The sequence below is a fragment of the Haliotis rufescens genome, unplaced genomic scaffold (genome assembly GCF_023055435.1).
Source record: "Haliotis rufescens isolate VD_foot unplaced genomic scaffold, xgHalRufe1.0.p SCAF_7, whole genome shotgun sequence".
NCBI classification, from domain to species: domain Eukaryota; kingdom Metazoa; phylum Mollusca; class Gastropoda; order Lepetellida; family Haliotidae; genus Haliotis; species Haliotis rufescens.
In genome coordinates this window covers 25,247,752-25,264,299 of record NW_025964361.1, presented here as the reverse complement: position 1 = coordinate 25,264,299, position 16,548 = coordinate 25,247,752, and positions in this window count along the sequence as shown.

The following is a 16,548-nucleotide window of genomic DNA, read 5'->3' as shown; positions in this document are numbered from 1 at the left end:
CTGTCCGGATGAACGGGGTTTCACTGTATATACCTAGGTGGATGCACTGTCTGCCCGGAGAGCTGATGGTCGATGGTTCGATCCCCTGGCCGCGATATACCAAAAGATGGTACTTGTTGTTTCCCTGCATGGCGCTCGGCTTTACGGGGCTAAAACAAGGACTGGTCGGCTCGGAGTCAGTATACTGTGTCTGAGTGGGGTATTCATGTTACACTGCGGCATGGTATCTCAGTGTTCTAACACTACAAAGCTGCCTAAGTCCGGATTAGCACAAGCAGCAACATTGTATGTTTGAACGAAATGCCAAGTGTCGTGTTTTGCTTGTAGTGTGATTTGTTTCTAACGTCTTCTTCTGAGTCGGGGAACTAGCTGTGTCACATAACGGTAAACGTATTAGCTACAATTGTTGCGTAGATTTTGTATGTTTGTTGTTTAACGCCGCACTTAGCAATACTTCAGCTATATGATGGTGGTCTGTAAATAATCTAGTATGGACCAGACAATCCAGTAATTGAGCATCGATCCACGCAATTGGGATCCGATGACATCCATCAACCAAGTCAGATCACCCGATCCCGTTGGGTGCCTCTTACGACAAGCATGGTCGCCTTTTACAGCAAGCATGGGAAGACCTATTCCACCCCGGATCTTTACGGGTCACGTAGATTTTGAATATCAGAAATCAAAATATTAGATTCCGAATACTTTGAACAAGAACAAAATATATTATTGTAAAGTCTGATACCCTAATTCAAACTCAAAACGTTCATATTGCGAAAAGTCCGTTTTAGAGAACAACGCAATCTCGCCCAACTGATTTCAGTTTCTACATTTGTAGTCTCGTAGCTCTCTGGTTTTTTTATCGATCAGTGGATAAAATATCGTGATGTGTAGATACTCTGTCGATTTGATAACCCTGGTACATTTGCCGCTAATTGTCCGCAGTTAACTCACACTTCAAGTTTGCTGAATCGGATATACATTATAGTGCGTCGGGCCTCAATACACTCGTGCTACTCTATATCACATATAACATTGGTTATCTCGAACAACTGGGTATATAAGATTGCCTCTACTCTGGCCTTTACCCTTGTCTCGAAACATGTTCGAGGATAACAGCGTTGTAATTGCGTGTCAGTTAATTAGGTAGTTTGGGAATCATTGGAGCTACAAAAATGTTCACTTGAGTTTGAAAAGAGTTTGACTGTGTCAATTTCGGCGCATACGTATATTAATTCATTTACGACATGCGCACATTTGACGGACAACGCCACAATATCAAAATCGCGTTGTCGCGCCTTTCTGGCGCATTTTAGCTGAGGTGGTCATGTAAAAAAAAGTCGCTTTGTCGCCCGTTGGTAAAAAACCCAAAGTTAACAACATAATTCGAAACGCGACAACTGGTCAAAATATCGCCCCTTGGTAAAAAAAACCCCCCAAACCAAACACTATTTTTCGAAGCGCAAATTGTCAAAATATCGCATTGTCGCGCCTCTGTTATTTTGATACTTTTTGCATGTTTTTGTAAGGACAACAAATTGCACTCATTGGGATTCGAACCCGTGTTGACGTACATCTTATCAACTGGACTGGTAGTTGGTGGAAATTACAGAGAGGAACACGACAACTTCGGGAGTTGTAAGCAGTCAACTCACGTTCTCAACCCAGTGTAACTGTCACTTCTGATATCGATCAGAAATAAATGCGCTGAAACTGAATCTGCACCAACGGTAATAACATACACATATCCCGTGACCCATCGCGACAGCCGTCAGCTCACTGTATGCTGTAATGCTCTGGAACTCGCTTCCGTTAGATGTCGTAAATAGATACAAACGGTGCCTCAATACTTTATGGTAGCTTTCATTTATGTCGTGACCACTCCAGTTCTGAAAATATATGCGTGGGACAAATTGAACATTATTAGGTCGGTTTTCGGGTTGACATCGTATCTGAATACTAGTTCACTCACAGAGATTACACGTATCCACGATACCCATCTCCCGGCTTTTAAGGTTAAATCCCAAATATTACTTACTTATGTTTGATGGAATGCATGTCCTATATATGTCCTTACTTAAAGCTCCCCTAACACCCATGAAATGACCCTTGCTATGGCGAAGCTATGTCTGGCTTTCGTCAGGTTTATGCAGTTGATGTCCGACGTGAATTCCCTATAACATGTGTTTATTGCATCCCAAAGCATTTACATTTCAGTGGGGCTATCACATAGGCGTCTTTAATGATTGGCCACATAATCGGCATATAGGCTTAGCACCGTCTAGACACAAGTAGGAGTGAATTCCGAGTTTTTCATGCGGGAGCTGCATATTGGTGTTGACATTTCAAATCTGCCTTCAGACAGACTATTAATTATTGAATAGCTTTCGCACGTGGTCTTCTTTACCATTAAACCTGGCACACGGTGGCTCTGTGGTTACAGCGTCGGTATGGAGTGACGTAGCGGACATGGTCAGCTGGTCGTGGGTTCGAACATCATATAAGATCTCTTTAGATTCACTCTGATTATCAAGCGACTATTCTTGTCGTAAGAGGCGAGTAACAGGATCGGGGGGTCAGGCTCCTGACTTGGTTGATGCATGTCATGGTATCCCAATTGCGTGGATCGATGCTCATCATGTCAATCACTGGATTGTCTGGTCCTTACCATATTATTTACAGACCACCGTCATATTGCTGGGATACTGCTAAGCGCGACGTTAAACAAACAAACAAACAAACAAACAAACAAACAAACAAACTGATAATGATCCTCCGTCAAAATGAACGCCAGATCCTGTTTGTAGTTCGGTAAACGGCGTTGCTTTGGGGGTGGGGGTAGGGGTGGGGTGTTCTTTCCGCTATGAGCTGACATATCAAAGGGAGTTGGGGACATTAGGTTTACACCTATTATAGATTTTTTCCCGTCATATCTCGGCGAGGGGCAATAAGAATAAACTCCATACAAATGTACAATGTGGGAAATCGAACTAAGGAGTGACGAGCGGATGCTTCAACAACCAGACAATCCTGCTTCCCGATATAACTAAAATAGTCTTGGGAAACCATTGCAAGCGGCGTTAAAACATAAAACACACTACCTTTTCCCGTGTGCGTAACTGTATAGTCAGGGATCTAAATCGATAGGTATGAAGGACATTTTAAGTAAATAAGCCAATCATGTTTGTAGTTAGACATTATGCCAACTACATAGAGTACATGACTTATTGCAGTTTCTTGTATTCAGAGCTGCAGGATAGAACATCATGAGACGCTCGTTCAATTTAACAGCTGACACGTTCAAGTATACTTCATATACGTATATGTCTATATCAACATCCCACCATCGCTCAGAAATACGCAGACAATTTCAGATTTCAAACGTTTCTGAATATTGAGATCGAACAAAGCCCAGCTGCTAATCCAATTACATTCATAACATCAAAGGCCTAAGGCATCATAAGGTACATTCAGTAATCTGTATTTGCCACCTACATTCCCCGTAATAACATTATTAATCTTTAATATCACTTTGATAACGGACTTCAGTGAAATAAACATCAAGGCTATATGATGCGTGGCATTTCTTAAACGAAATCTGTTTCCGAGTCGTTATATCAAGACTCATAATATTTCCCTGAAATCAAATCTAAAGCATAGTCCTTCTGTTATCAATATGCGTCAGAAACATTTTCCCCAGTATATAACATCCCAGCGTAAGTTAGCGTACGTTACGCATACGCGTACGTCAGCGTAATGATTCTGATAATTTTGATATCGATAATATTGTTGTTTGTTTGTTTGTTTGTTGATGGTAATTCGGGCCTAGGTGATGTAAAATATTAATAAGGTATTCATGGTGTCTCGAATGGTGTCAGCGAATTTTAATGTCATGACGTCAATTTGAAGGAATGACGTCCCGGCAAAGCGAATTTAATGTCATGATGTCCCGGCAAAGCGAATTTAATGTCATGATGTCCCGGCAGAGTGAATTTAATGTCATGATGTCCCGGCAAAGCGAATTTAATGTCATGATGTCCCGGCAGAGTGAATTTAATGTCATGTTGTCCCGGCAAAGCGAATTTAATGTCATGATGTCCCGGCAAATCGAATTTAATGTCATGATGTCCCGGCAAAGCGAGTTTAATGTCATGATGTCCCGGCGGGTGAATTTAATATCATGATATCCCGGCAGAGTGAATTTAATGTCATGATGTCCCGGCAGAGTGAATTTAATGTCATAACGTCCCGGCAAAGTGAATTTAATGTCATGACGTCCCGGCAAAGTGAATTTAATGTCATGACGTCCCGGCAGAGTGAATTTAATTTCATGATGTCCCGGCAGAGTGAATTTAATTTCATGATGTCCCGGCAGAGTGAATTTAATTTCATGATGTCCCGGCAGAGTGAATTTAATATCATGATATCCCGGCAGAGTGAATTTAATGTCATGATGTCCCGGCAGAGTGAATTTAATGTCATAACGTCCCGGCAAAGTGAATTTAATGTCATGACGTCCCGGCAAAGCGAATTTAATGTCATGATGTCCCGGCAAAGCGAATTTAATGTCATGATGTCCCGGCAGAGTGAATTTAATGTCATGATGTCCCGGCAAAGCTAATTTAATGTCATGATGTCCCGGCAGAGTGAATTTAATGTCATGTTGTCCCGGCAAAGCGAATTTAATGTCATGATGTCCCGGCAAATCGAATTTAATGTCATGATGTCCCGGCAAAGCGAGTTTAATGTCATGATGTCCCGGCGGGTGAATTTAATATCATGATATCCCGGCAGAGTGAATTTAATGTCATGATGTCCCGGCAGAGTGAATTTAATGTCATAACGTCCCGGCAAAGTGAATTTAATGTCATGACGTCCCGGCAAAGCGAATTTAATGTCATGACGTCCCGGCAGAGTGAATTTAATTTCATGATGTCCCGGCAGAGTGAATTTAATTTCATGATGTCCCGGCAGAGTGAATTTAATTTCATGATGTCCCGGCAGAGTGAATTTAATTTCATGATGTCCCGGCAGAGTGAATTTAATATCATGATATCCCGGCAGAGTGAATTTAATGTCATGATGTCCCGGCAGAGTGAATTTAATGTCATAACGTCCCGGCAAAGTGAATTTAATGTCATGACGTCCCGGCAAAGCGAATTTAATGTCATGATGTCCCGGCAAAGCGAATTTAATGTCATGATGTCCCGGCAGAGTGAATTTAATGTCATGATGTCCCGGCAAAGCTAATTTAATGTCATGATGTCCCGGCAGAGTGAATTTAATGTCATGTTGTCCCGGCAAAGCGAATTTAATGTCATGATGTCCCGGCAAATCGAATTTAATGTCATGATGTCCCGGCAAAGCGAGTTTAATGTCATGATGTCCCGGCGGGTGAATTTAATATCATGATATCCCGGCAGAGTGAATTTAATGTCATGATGTCCCGGCAGAGTGAATTTAATGTCATAACGTCCCGGCAAAGTGAATTTAATGTCATGACGTCCCGGCAAAGCGAATTTAATGTCATGACGTCCCGGCAGAGTGAATTTAATTTCATGATGTCCCGGCAGAGTGAATTTAATTTCATGATGTCCCGGCAGAGTGAATTTAATTTCATGATGTCCCGGCAGAGTGAATTTAATGTCATGATGTCCCGGCAGAGTGAATTTAATGTCATGATGTCCCGGCAGAGTGAATTCAGTTTTTATGACGAACCGATGTAATGTATAATGAATTCATGCAAGTATCGCCTCAATTGAGAACAGCTTATCTTTGTCTAAACTACACTGAAAAAATATAGATTTTTTTCACACATCAACGTATTATGTTTCATTTCGCACAGAATTCTCTCTGTATAAATAATATATATCATTAAGGACAATCAGTTATATCTACTGTATTTTCTCGCAAACGTTTTTCCATTATACATATTCATAATGTAATTATGTTGCCAGTGTACGTACCGTATCATTTGGTTGTAAATAAAATATTGATTTTGATTTGTATCAGTATTATTCCGCTGGCACGCCCATGAACGACAGCAAGCATGCAGGGGCATGGCCCTAGTATTTTTGTGTTATTACTGCATCGGTTTTGTTGTTTGCAAGAATGTTGTATTGTTATGTGTCTACACGAAATTAACATAACAAGAACACTTTCTGTCAAAACTAGTCAAATGACTTCCCTTATTTGTTTTCTTTTCTTGTTCGTAAGTTAAGTGGTCACGTGGTCCGTTGATGATTTGGCATGACAACCAGTTTGAAATAAAACCAATCTCGCGTTATAACAAAGTTGGCATTATGAAGAGTTTCGCATTATACCCAAGTCTGGCATTATAACCAGTTTGAAATAAAACCAATTTGGTATTATAACCAGTTTTAAATAAAACCAGTTTTGCATAATAACCAGTTTGAAATAAAACCAGTTTTGCATAATAACCAGTTTGAAATAAAACCAATTTGGCATTATAACTATTTTTGCATTACAATCACGTTTAGAAACGGACCAGAGTGAAAAAAATTCAAATCTCGCAGTGCAACCAAGTTTGGCATTATAACCAATAAATGTGGAATAAAACCCTTTCCATATTCATATGAATTCTCTGCTCTGAATAAAGCGACAAAACCCTTTCCATATCCAATAGAAATCTCTGCATAAAGCAGACTCTGAGTCGATTGCACGATTCCGACTATGTCATGAGCATGTGTTTATGAATCACTATCATATAGTGATGGTACCAGGTGTTCGCGAAAATATGAGCCTATCCTGTCCCACTAGCGGCACTCGTCACAAACACATGCAAAGGCAAGTCAACTGTTCACCTGAAACAACACGGAAACATGGTACAAGTCCAAATAGAGAACTGCCTCACACATAGTTTTTGTCTCTGAAGCGTCAAATTTAGAAATGCCCTCCACGTCTGCCATAAAACATTTTGAAAGCTTTTCTGAGGCCTTGAATGTTCATCAAACAACTTCCGAGTAAGAGTCGTATGATGTTCTTTGAAATCGTCGTAGAAAGAGCATGCTCGATTGTACTCAAAAGTTTTGAAATGTAGACTCCAAGGCTGGAGCTGCTGGAAAATAGCACGCCATAAAGGAAAATTTGACTGTTGGAAAGTCTTGTGGAGAGTTTTGTTTATCACACTGAACCTTTATACCAAGATCTAAGTACGAAACAGACGAGGTGGTCTCACTGGTCTCCTATATTTCCAGTTCAGATGAGTAAATCAGTGGAAGGGAATTGGATATGTGATGGTTATTGAACGATGTCAGATCATCGATATACCTGACACTTAAGCTAAACCTCTTGGCCAGATTACCTTGTTTTGACTTGATCAGCAAGAAAAGGAGCACAGTTAGTGCCCATGAGGATGCCTACTTCTTGTCTGATTGTCTTTTCCCCAATTTAACTTAGATGTTATCAATTAGGAAGTCCGGCACTTCACATATTGTTTTCTCAGTATACTTTATAGATAACATTTGCTTTCAGTTTTGACAAATTGACCTGAACCTCTGAAGATTGATAACTATATATATGGTCACCACGTTTTGTAACAAAAGCCGGGGCGGTCGGGTAGCCTAGTGGTTATAGCGTTCGCTTGTGACGCCGAAGACCCGGGTTCGATTCCCGACGTGGGGACATTGTGTGAAGCCCATTTCTGGTGTCCCCCGCCGTGATATTGCTGGAATATGGCTAAAAGCGGCGTAAAACCATACTCATTCACTCACTGTAACAAAAGCCCCATGGATCGAGGAATTAAGTTTTTCCTTAAGTTTTTCACGTGGGAAAGCAGGGTACAAAGTTGAAGAATATAATGTTTTGACAGAATTGAATTTGCTTTTTTCTGCAATTGCAAAAATTCAAGCAAATCCTTTGACTTTTTGAGAATCCACATGATATTAATTCCACTTTTGTCAAATACTTTATGAACATAAAGAAAGGCCTTCCTTGACTGTATTCAGGATTACGATAAAAGAGTAAAAGGATCAGGGATTAAAGAACGACCTATTTCGAGCACGTACATCGTTCGATTGGCAACATGCGGGTGATCAGCTGGGAGAAAATGTTTGTAATTGATTACGCTTCATGACGTGTCCATTTGACAGTTATCAATCAAACATCATTAAACCTGCGGGTAGGATTAACACTGTCAGTCGTGTTACGTGGGGGTTGTGTGTATTTATTCTGGAACACAGTTTCTCATGAATTCATTCTTCAGTATAATTCCACAGGATACGCTGATCAAACTTTTAAACTAGAAATCGATTAAAACGTCATTTTAAATCTATTGAGCCTGTTAATTGAAGTCTTCTAAACTGAGGGACAAAAGTACAAACGTTATCAAAACGTTACTGGGCTGACATCTGTCGCGGAAACACTGAAAACGTAAGGTCCAAAATACAACTATGGCACCAGTATCAAATACATCACTTTCGAATAACCATTTCTTGTTTGATTCATTTATATTCATCATCAAAGAGGGGTGAATCATTTCTTGGCCCGGTAGTGTATATGTGATAAATCTCCTTCTTCATCACTCGTTTCGTCTTTCAACCGTTCAATGCGTTCACCCTTTTGAATGAAGGGTTAATGTGTTTTTTTACGACGCAGTCATTAACAGTAAAGTTATATCATTAAAATCGTGTCTCACCAGTACGCCCAGCGGCTAATAGCATGCGCAGCGATCTTTGGTACCATGACACACAGCCAGGTAAAAAGGGTAACCATCTGATTTTCATTCCTGTTACCATAACACACAGCCAGGTAACAGGGTAACCATCTGATCCCCATTCCTGTTACCATGACACACAGCAGGTAACAGGGTAACCATCTGATTCCCATTCCTGTTACCATGACACACAGCAGGTAACAGGGTAACCATCTGATTCCCATGCCTGTTACCATGACACACAGCAGGTAACAGGGTAACCATCTGATCCCCATTCCTGTTACCATGACACACAGCAGGTAACAGGGTAACCATCTGATCCCCATTCCTGTTACCATGACACACAGCAGGTAACAGGGTAACCATCTGATCCCCATTCCTGTTACCATGACACACAGCAGGTAACAGGGTAACCATCTGATCCCCATTCCTGTTACCATGACACACAACAGGTAACAGGGTAACCATCTGATCCCCATTCCTGTTACCATGACACACAGCAGGTAATAGGGTAACCATCTGATCCCCATTCCTGTTACCATGACACACAGCAGGTAACAGGGTAACCATCTGATCCCCATTCATGTTACCATGACACACAACAGGTAACAGGGTAACCATCTGATCCCCATTCCTGTTACCATGACACACAGCAGGTAATAGGGTAACCATCTGATCCCCATTCCTGTTACCATGACACACAGCAGGTAACAGGGTAACCATCTGATCCCCATTCCTGTTACCATGACACACAGCAGGTAATAGGGTAACCATCTGATCCCCATTCCTGTTACCATGACACACAGCAGGTAACAGGGTAACCATCTGATTCCCATTTCCCATTACAGACTGCGGTCTGTAATTAATCGAGTCTAGACCAGACAATCCAGTGATTGATGTCATGAGCATCGATCTTCGCTATAGGGATACGATGACATGCATCAACCAAGTCAAAGCCTGAACACCCGATCCCGTTTGTCGCCTCTTACGACAAGCATAGTCGCCTTTTACAGCAAGCATGTGTTGCTGAAGACCTAGTCTACCCCGGATCTTCACGGTTAAATTAATTTCCCTAGCTATTCTTGTAAAACAAGCCATCTGTTTTTATGAACATCAGCAATCTTTTTTTATGAACATCACCTTATTGACATATCCACGTGTATCCAGATGCCCACTGTAAACTTAATTTGTTCTCCTTATCACCCTTACGAGTGTTTTGATCGTGATAAGGAGAAAAATAGTTTTAATAAATGTGCATGTATCTTCCACAACTGGAACAAAATATGAGATCATTACTGTCAGTTCTTTAAGAAACGTTCTTCTAGTTATGCAAGTCGCGACCTTGAACTCTTCTGTTTCATCGTCCAATAAAATGTTTATATGTAACAGGAAAATAAAGAAATCAATCACATGCGAATAATTCAAGATTTCAAAGCATTTGGAACAAAAAATATCTGTCAGTTTACATTTATATTCAGTGTCGTTAAAGGATTAGATTCAAGTCAAAGTTTTCTTACAGTAACACGTGTCGATATTTATCAATCTCCAACCCATGTCCACATAAATCTACTTCCCTAAGTACCGACACATGTTTATCTGTGAGATGTCAATGAATGAAATCTACATGTATATACCCTTGTGTATGTCACTCAATCTTATGTTAATTTCATTCCCTTCATTTCATGTCCGACAAAGGCCTGAATAAGAAGAACGTCAATTCATTGTAAGCCATGGTCGTTGACGTCTGATTTACGATCCGATGAAGTCTAGCGCACCCCATAAAGTGATGTATGTCGGGGACACATCAATAGAAGCGATATAGACAACGTTGACCATGGCTAGGTCGGTAATTGAAATCGCCGACAACTGTTACCTGTGCACAAACAGGGGGTGGGACGAATTCCAATCTATGTCCCTGGCTACCCGTGGCCCTTATCACAACACTGTAACTCATAAAATCCGGCGTCTATTTCAAATTGACACATCAAGCTTGAAATTGACAACTGTGGTTGTAAATTGCACTCGGGATTATGAAATACTTGTACCGCATGGTTCGACAATTACGCAGCTTTTTTGTATATTTCACGACGGGATGTGCGAATATTAATTTTTGAAGTGGGATTTATTGATATAGGCTTGAAGGCGGCATAGTTGATAGAAAATAATGGCATTAGTTGTCGATTTCATATCCGAGTTTTGTTGTCGGATTTGTAAGGTACACTCGGCGCATTGTGTGTGGGTCCTCCGTGGTAAAATACAATCTCGATACAGACAGGCGTCATTTCATACAGTGTGCTTGAGAGCAGACAAATTAATCTAGGAAATCCAGATTAGAAATAATTTCTCGGATCAGATGGTTATAGTTGTGTCCAGTCTGAAGGCAATCGTTCTCTATGAATGTCATTTGCAGCTTGGTTGTCGTGGCTGAATAGTATACGGGCATACCTTGGTTTGATCAAAGAACATTTCCCTACCCCATACTAACGAATGGTAACAACAAATTACTCTAAATGTATTCCCTCTCATTCCCCACCCACCCTCAGAAATAAGCCAAAATACCCCCACCCCATCCCACTCCACACCCACCAATATAGAGTAAATGTGAATAAATAATCATAAAACATATAAAATAACCCCCACCCTAGTCCAACCCCGAGGGAAACCCAGCATATTGTAAAATAACAAAGAAAAACAACAACAAAACATTTATACATCATAACATTTATTGTTATGAGAAGATAATTAAAAAAGATACCCGAATAAAAAGTAATCCCGCATAAACACTGTCGAGTTTCTCGGATAATACATTCCAGTTGATTGCTTGCTTCTTCTAAACTTTAATTTGATTGTTACTCAGGTTATTTACAAACAAGCCTTCGGTGATGCAAAAAAGCAACAACGAATAAAACAACTACTATATAAATGAATAGATCTGTTACATAGTTTTTAACCCGATCGAAACGACATCAAAGTAAATGTACACTCTAAATGCTACACTGTTATTAACATGCCTCCCGATCAGTATCTTTCTACATACAAAGCGTTCTAGCGCTGAGACGATCGTACTCCCATACTATAACATCGCCTTACGACAGCCGTAGCCTCACGATCGCTTTGTGGAACGAATCCTTGTCGTCGTGTAAACCGTATCCAAATCTGACATTTAAACCAAGATGCCCTCCAGTACACAAATAGCAATTGATACAAACATATGTACATTTCAGAGGATTAAAACCCGTTTATCCGCTTCAGCGATCTTGTCCGTTTCACGCTTAAGATGGCCACACCCCCATCATCGCTTCAGGTATTCTATTACTGGACCGTATCCCAGAATTCATGCTGCGACTGGACTTAAGGAGAAAATGACGAGGGGTATATGTAGCAATGTATTAGTCATGTGTCATACCTATCATTAGGTGGACTGAAATGTACAACGGTCGTGCTGGTAATCATAGGGCTATATTGTGGAATGTCGACAGGGATCTGTCGAGCCTGGTGAAATTGACATGTAACCGACATGACACGTGTTGCTGTATTGTTGTTAGTATAGGTATGCAGGCTGTTTTATTAGAGTGTAATGTATATTTATTTAGGTGTCATCTTCCATATTTGATTTATACATTATTTTTAACATTAATTTGTAATTTGTTTTATGCAGACTCAAGTCTAGATGTACCCTAGTTTGTAATGGAGAATTATTAAATAAGGAATTCTAATACTCTAGTATCGAGGAATTTATATATAATTTAACATTAATTTGTTATTTGATTATTCAAACTCAAAGTCTAGATAAAGCAAAGTAATAAATGAATAATTCTGGTGTACATGATATATTATAGATATATCCATACACGAGAAAAGAGTTTCAAGTTTATTCGTAATATCGAAGACCGATTTATCGACATACGTTCAAGGTCATTTGTAGTTCCTAATATACGGATTTTTACAGCCAAGTTATATGTCAAAATGAAGTCCTTTAGCTGCACCAGGATTCGCTGATAGTTGGTCCCTGGTTCCCGACTATGAGCCTTGGTCACTTAGCCACATCAGCATGCTCTACGATCTACTTTCTACGAACTATATGCTGACAGCCATAATGCAACTGAAATAATGTTCTCAGTGGCGTTATACTCACTCATTCACCCAATGGTCGATAGTATGAGCACACACACAAGTCATGTCCAAGCTGTGGAGTGCAACTGGATGTCTCTGTTGGCACGCTTGCATGTCCAGTGCTTACTCTGTATCTCGTGTCCAGCCATTGTTTTCAGCACCAACAAGCATGGTGCTCTAGTGTACGTCTAGTGTGTGTGGTCATCTGCTCGAAGGGGCGGTCGAGTAGCCTAGTGGTTAAAGCGTTCGGTCGTCACGTCGATGACCCGGGTTCGATTCCCGACATAGGTACAATGTGTGAAGCCCATTTCTGGTATCCCCCGCCGTGATATTGCTGGAATATTGCTAAATGCGGCGCAAAACTATACTCACTCACTCATCTTCTCGAATCCTATTATCTGAACAATTGTACATACAGAGAACTCTCGTTATCTCGAAGTACTCGGGACAACCGAAAACATACCGAGATCCCGATAACACGCCTGCGTCGCTCATAAAGATACATCGTGTTCAATGGCATATCGATATAAGAGTTCGAGTTAAAGACTTAACAATACATTGAATGAACCTAAATGTTTTCTGCATGATCTGGGATCGCATGTAGCTTGGTGATTAAGGGGCACAACCAACACGCTAAATTCAGCGGTACGAATCACCTACAAAGATAAATTTTGTAGCCCAACGACAGTGACAGTTCTGTACGACCTCATTAATATTCATTCGCACTTCTTTTCACACCTACAGTAATATAGAAGCATACCACAGTCTTCCTTTTACTCAAAACTACGCTTCTATCGAAGTTTCACTTGCCCGTGCATTGGATGGTCTTGGGTCCCCTTTTGTGGAACACAGAGATGATTTCAAATTACACACAAGCCTCCAACGAGTCATAGTTAGGCACATACGAACTGAATGCATATGTCAATGGCCTTGACAGTCCCTGGATGAGGTTCATTCATTGTTTATCTACCACTCGACGCTTCTCTAACTTGAGTTAACACTGTGTAGCATCTGTTGCCTGTCCTTGTACTGTTGTCGCTTTCTAAAGAAACAATCACGTCATCATGGCGGCTAATTGGAAACATTTCTAACACTTCAGCTGATAAGAGAGCGCCTTTATGTTTCGGTCCAAAGGATGTCCTTTAAGAAAAACACTCATGATCACGACTTAATACTTACGTGATCATAGTAAACACTTCAGCACATTAAACATTGATATCAAAGCTTCATTCTCTACAAGCATTGAATGGATAAGTCACAAGTGGCTCTTGATTCAAAGGTCACCTTTGTATGAAAACCCATCGAAGATGTAAAGAATATTTGCGAATTCCTTTTATGACCTTAACGTCGTACTGTTTGTGTATAACATTATTGATTTTTCTTCCTCAATCAGTAAAATACACAAGAAGGGGTATAAAATATTCATAGAAACGTACGCTGTCATGCAGCATCTTTTGAAAGAAAATGATGTTATTGCGAATATAAGATATCATCGATTGTAGAAATCATTGATCATTATCGTAAAAATAATACCAACTATTTGCAATAAAATTATTTGCTTTCAGTGTCGAAAAAACGAAAGTGATTCAATCTAACCTCAGGCTTTCGTTTCTTAGGAATCCGAAACGCCGAACATGCGACCATTCTTTGATATAGGGAATTCTTATTTTCATACACATAGCACCGTTCCCATGGTGACGCTCGTGCGGCGCCGCAGCCAGGTTCAAACGGTAGACATAGTCAACGTGTAAACGAAACCTTCTGATACAGCTCTTGGGGAGGTACACGACATGCTTGACCGCTAAGATGGACAATTTGTAATGCCTGTGTCTAACTCTAGAGATTTGAAATCACGTATTTGAATATTTAATGCGTGTTTCACGTGCAAGCGGCGAGATCAAACGGAACGTATTGGTTCTTGAATGTTCATGTGTGTTTTTATTGAAAGCATATGGTCAGATCGATGTAAGGGTTCCGTATTTATTTCCCTACAAGTTTTTTCAGTAAATTGAACCATGCATAACACAAATTTGATACTTAAATATAAAACACATTGAATATAAAACGTCAACCCCTGACAGCGATCAGTCTCGAGTGTCTCCGTACAGACTTCATCGGGCGGAAAAAGTAGAAAATAGAGAAACACAGGTAATCTGTGATGACAGCAGGTGGTCCATAGCCTTATTTCGGGGAAACTCGACATGGTATAGAGTGTCCAAGATTAATCTCCTGTGACATTGTTGCTTCAAAAGTGCATTCGTCTTGAATGTTGAAATAGAACATGTTGAACTATACATGCAAGAATATGATACACCTACCAGCGTACAAGCTGATCACTCGTAAATCATAGGATGCTGCAAAACATCATCAACAACATACGATCTGCGATCTGGCATTTAAAAAACCTGATAAAGGTTGTCGACAAAGAAAGGACGTATTAAAAATAACAAAATATATTTTAAGTTGATATGAATGTTAGATAAACGTCTAGATATTGTAAAGATTGGAAAAGCTAATAATTTGTCATTAATCTTCCAAGCGTTCGAATGTCACGTGTCATATTTGTGGTTAGCATGTGTTTGAGTATCACTTACCCGCATAACAACATTTTAAATTGATTTTGGAAACATGAATTGATTATAAAGGTATCGCATTTTTGTTACAAAATGAGCAGTACACCCGCACCAAAGTTTTAAAACAATGCTGGGTGTGTTTTTAATAGCCCTTATAACCACAATATTGTGTTTTTATAAAGCGCCTGACTTCCAATTTGGATAGGTACTCCACGGCGCACATTATATTATTATCCCCGCCAGTTGATCAGTGACCACACGAGTTTTCCTCCTCAGCTCCCTCAGCAACTCAAGCTGCCTATGTGGCACTAGAAAGTCACATTACCATCTCATCCTACTGGGTACCCATTCGCTGCTGGGTCAACATCGGCATACTTCAAACAAAGTGTTTCAGTGTGGGGAAGGACCATAGCCCTGGAAACTCTTTGCTGTCGAAGACACTCACCCATCCACCTACTCTCCGCCACCTACGTTGCATAAATTCGTGTAAGGGCTCATACAAGAGGATCGGGTGGTCGGCATCTGTGTCTTGGTTGATTTCGTGTCATCCTACCCCGACAGCTTTGGTCGCTGCTCATGCTATCAATCACTGGTTTGACTGGTTCAGACCCGATTATTGTCAGGTCATCGTGACCTTGCTGGAATATTGATGTGGCGTTTGAAACAATTCACTCACTCACTTAATAAACAGTTTGCCGCTTGTAATGTGGTGTGCGTGATTAGAGATTGGTTTATCAGAGGTTGTTCGATCTATTCCTATTCTGATTACTTCCCAAGTTGAGCAGTGATAAACTCAGAGCAAAACTTTCATAGACACTCCTGTGTTCAGAGGGTTCTTTGGGCATGCGCAACTCGAATATTACATTACATAGGAAAATCCTCACCTGAAGAAATAGCATTGCTAGAAAATATGTTCGTCTTTCTTGAAAATAGTGTTTTTGTGTTGTTTACGTCTAAATGTTTAACATAGTAGCCATCTTAATGTTAGCTTTAAGACTACTAAAAATTGGTTTGAGATTTGAACTTCAAGTGCATTGCACGTCAACGTGTGTTTGTTTGTTGTTTAACGCCGCACTCAGCAATATTCCAGCGATATGACGGCGGTGCACGTCAAAGTGACAGTGTGGTTGTTCTTCTTCATCCTCGTAATCATTACGACCACTATCATCATCATCATCATCATCAGGA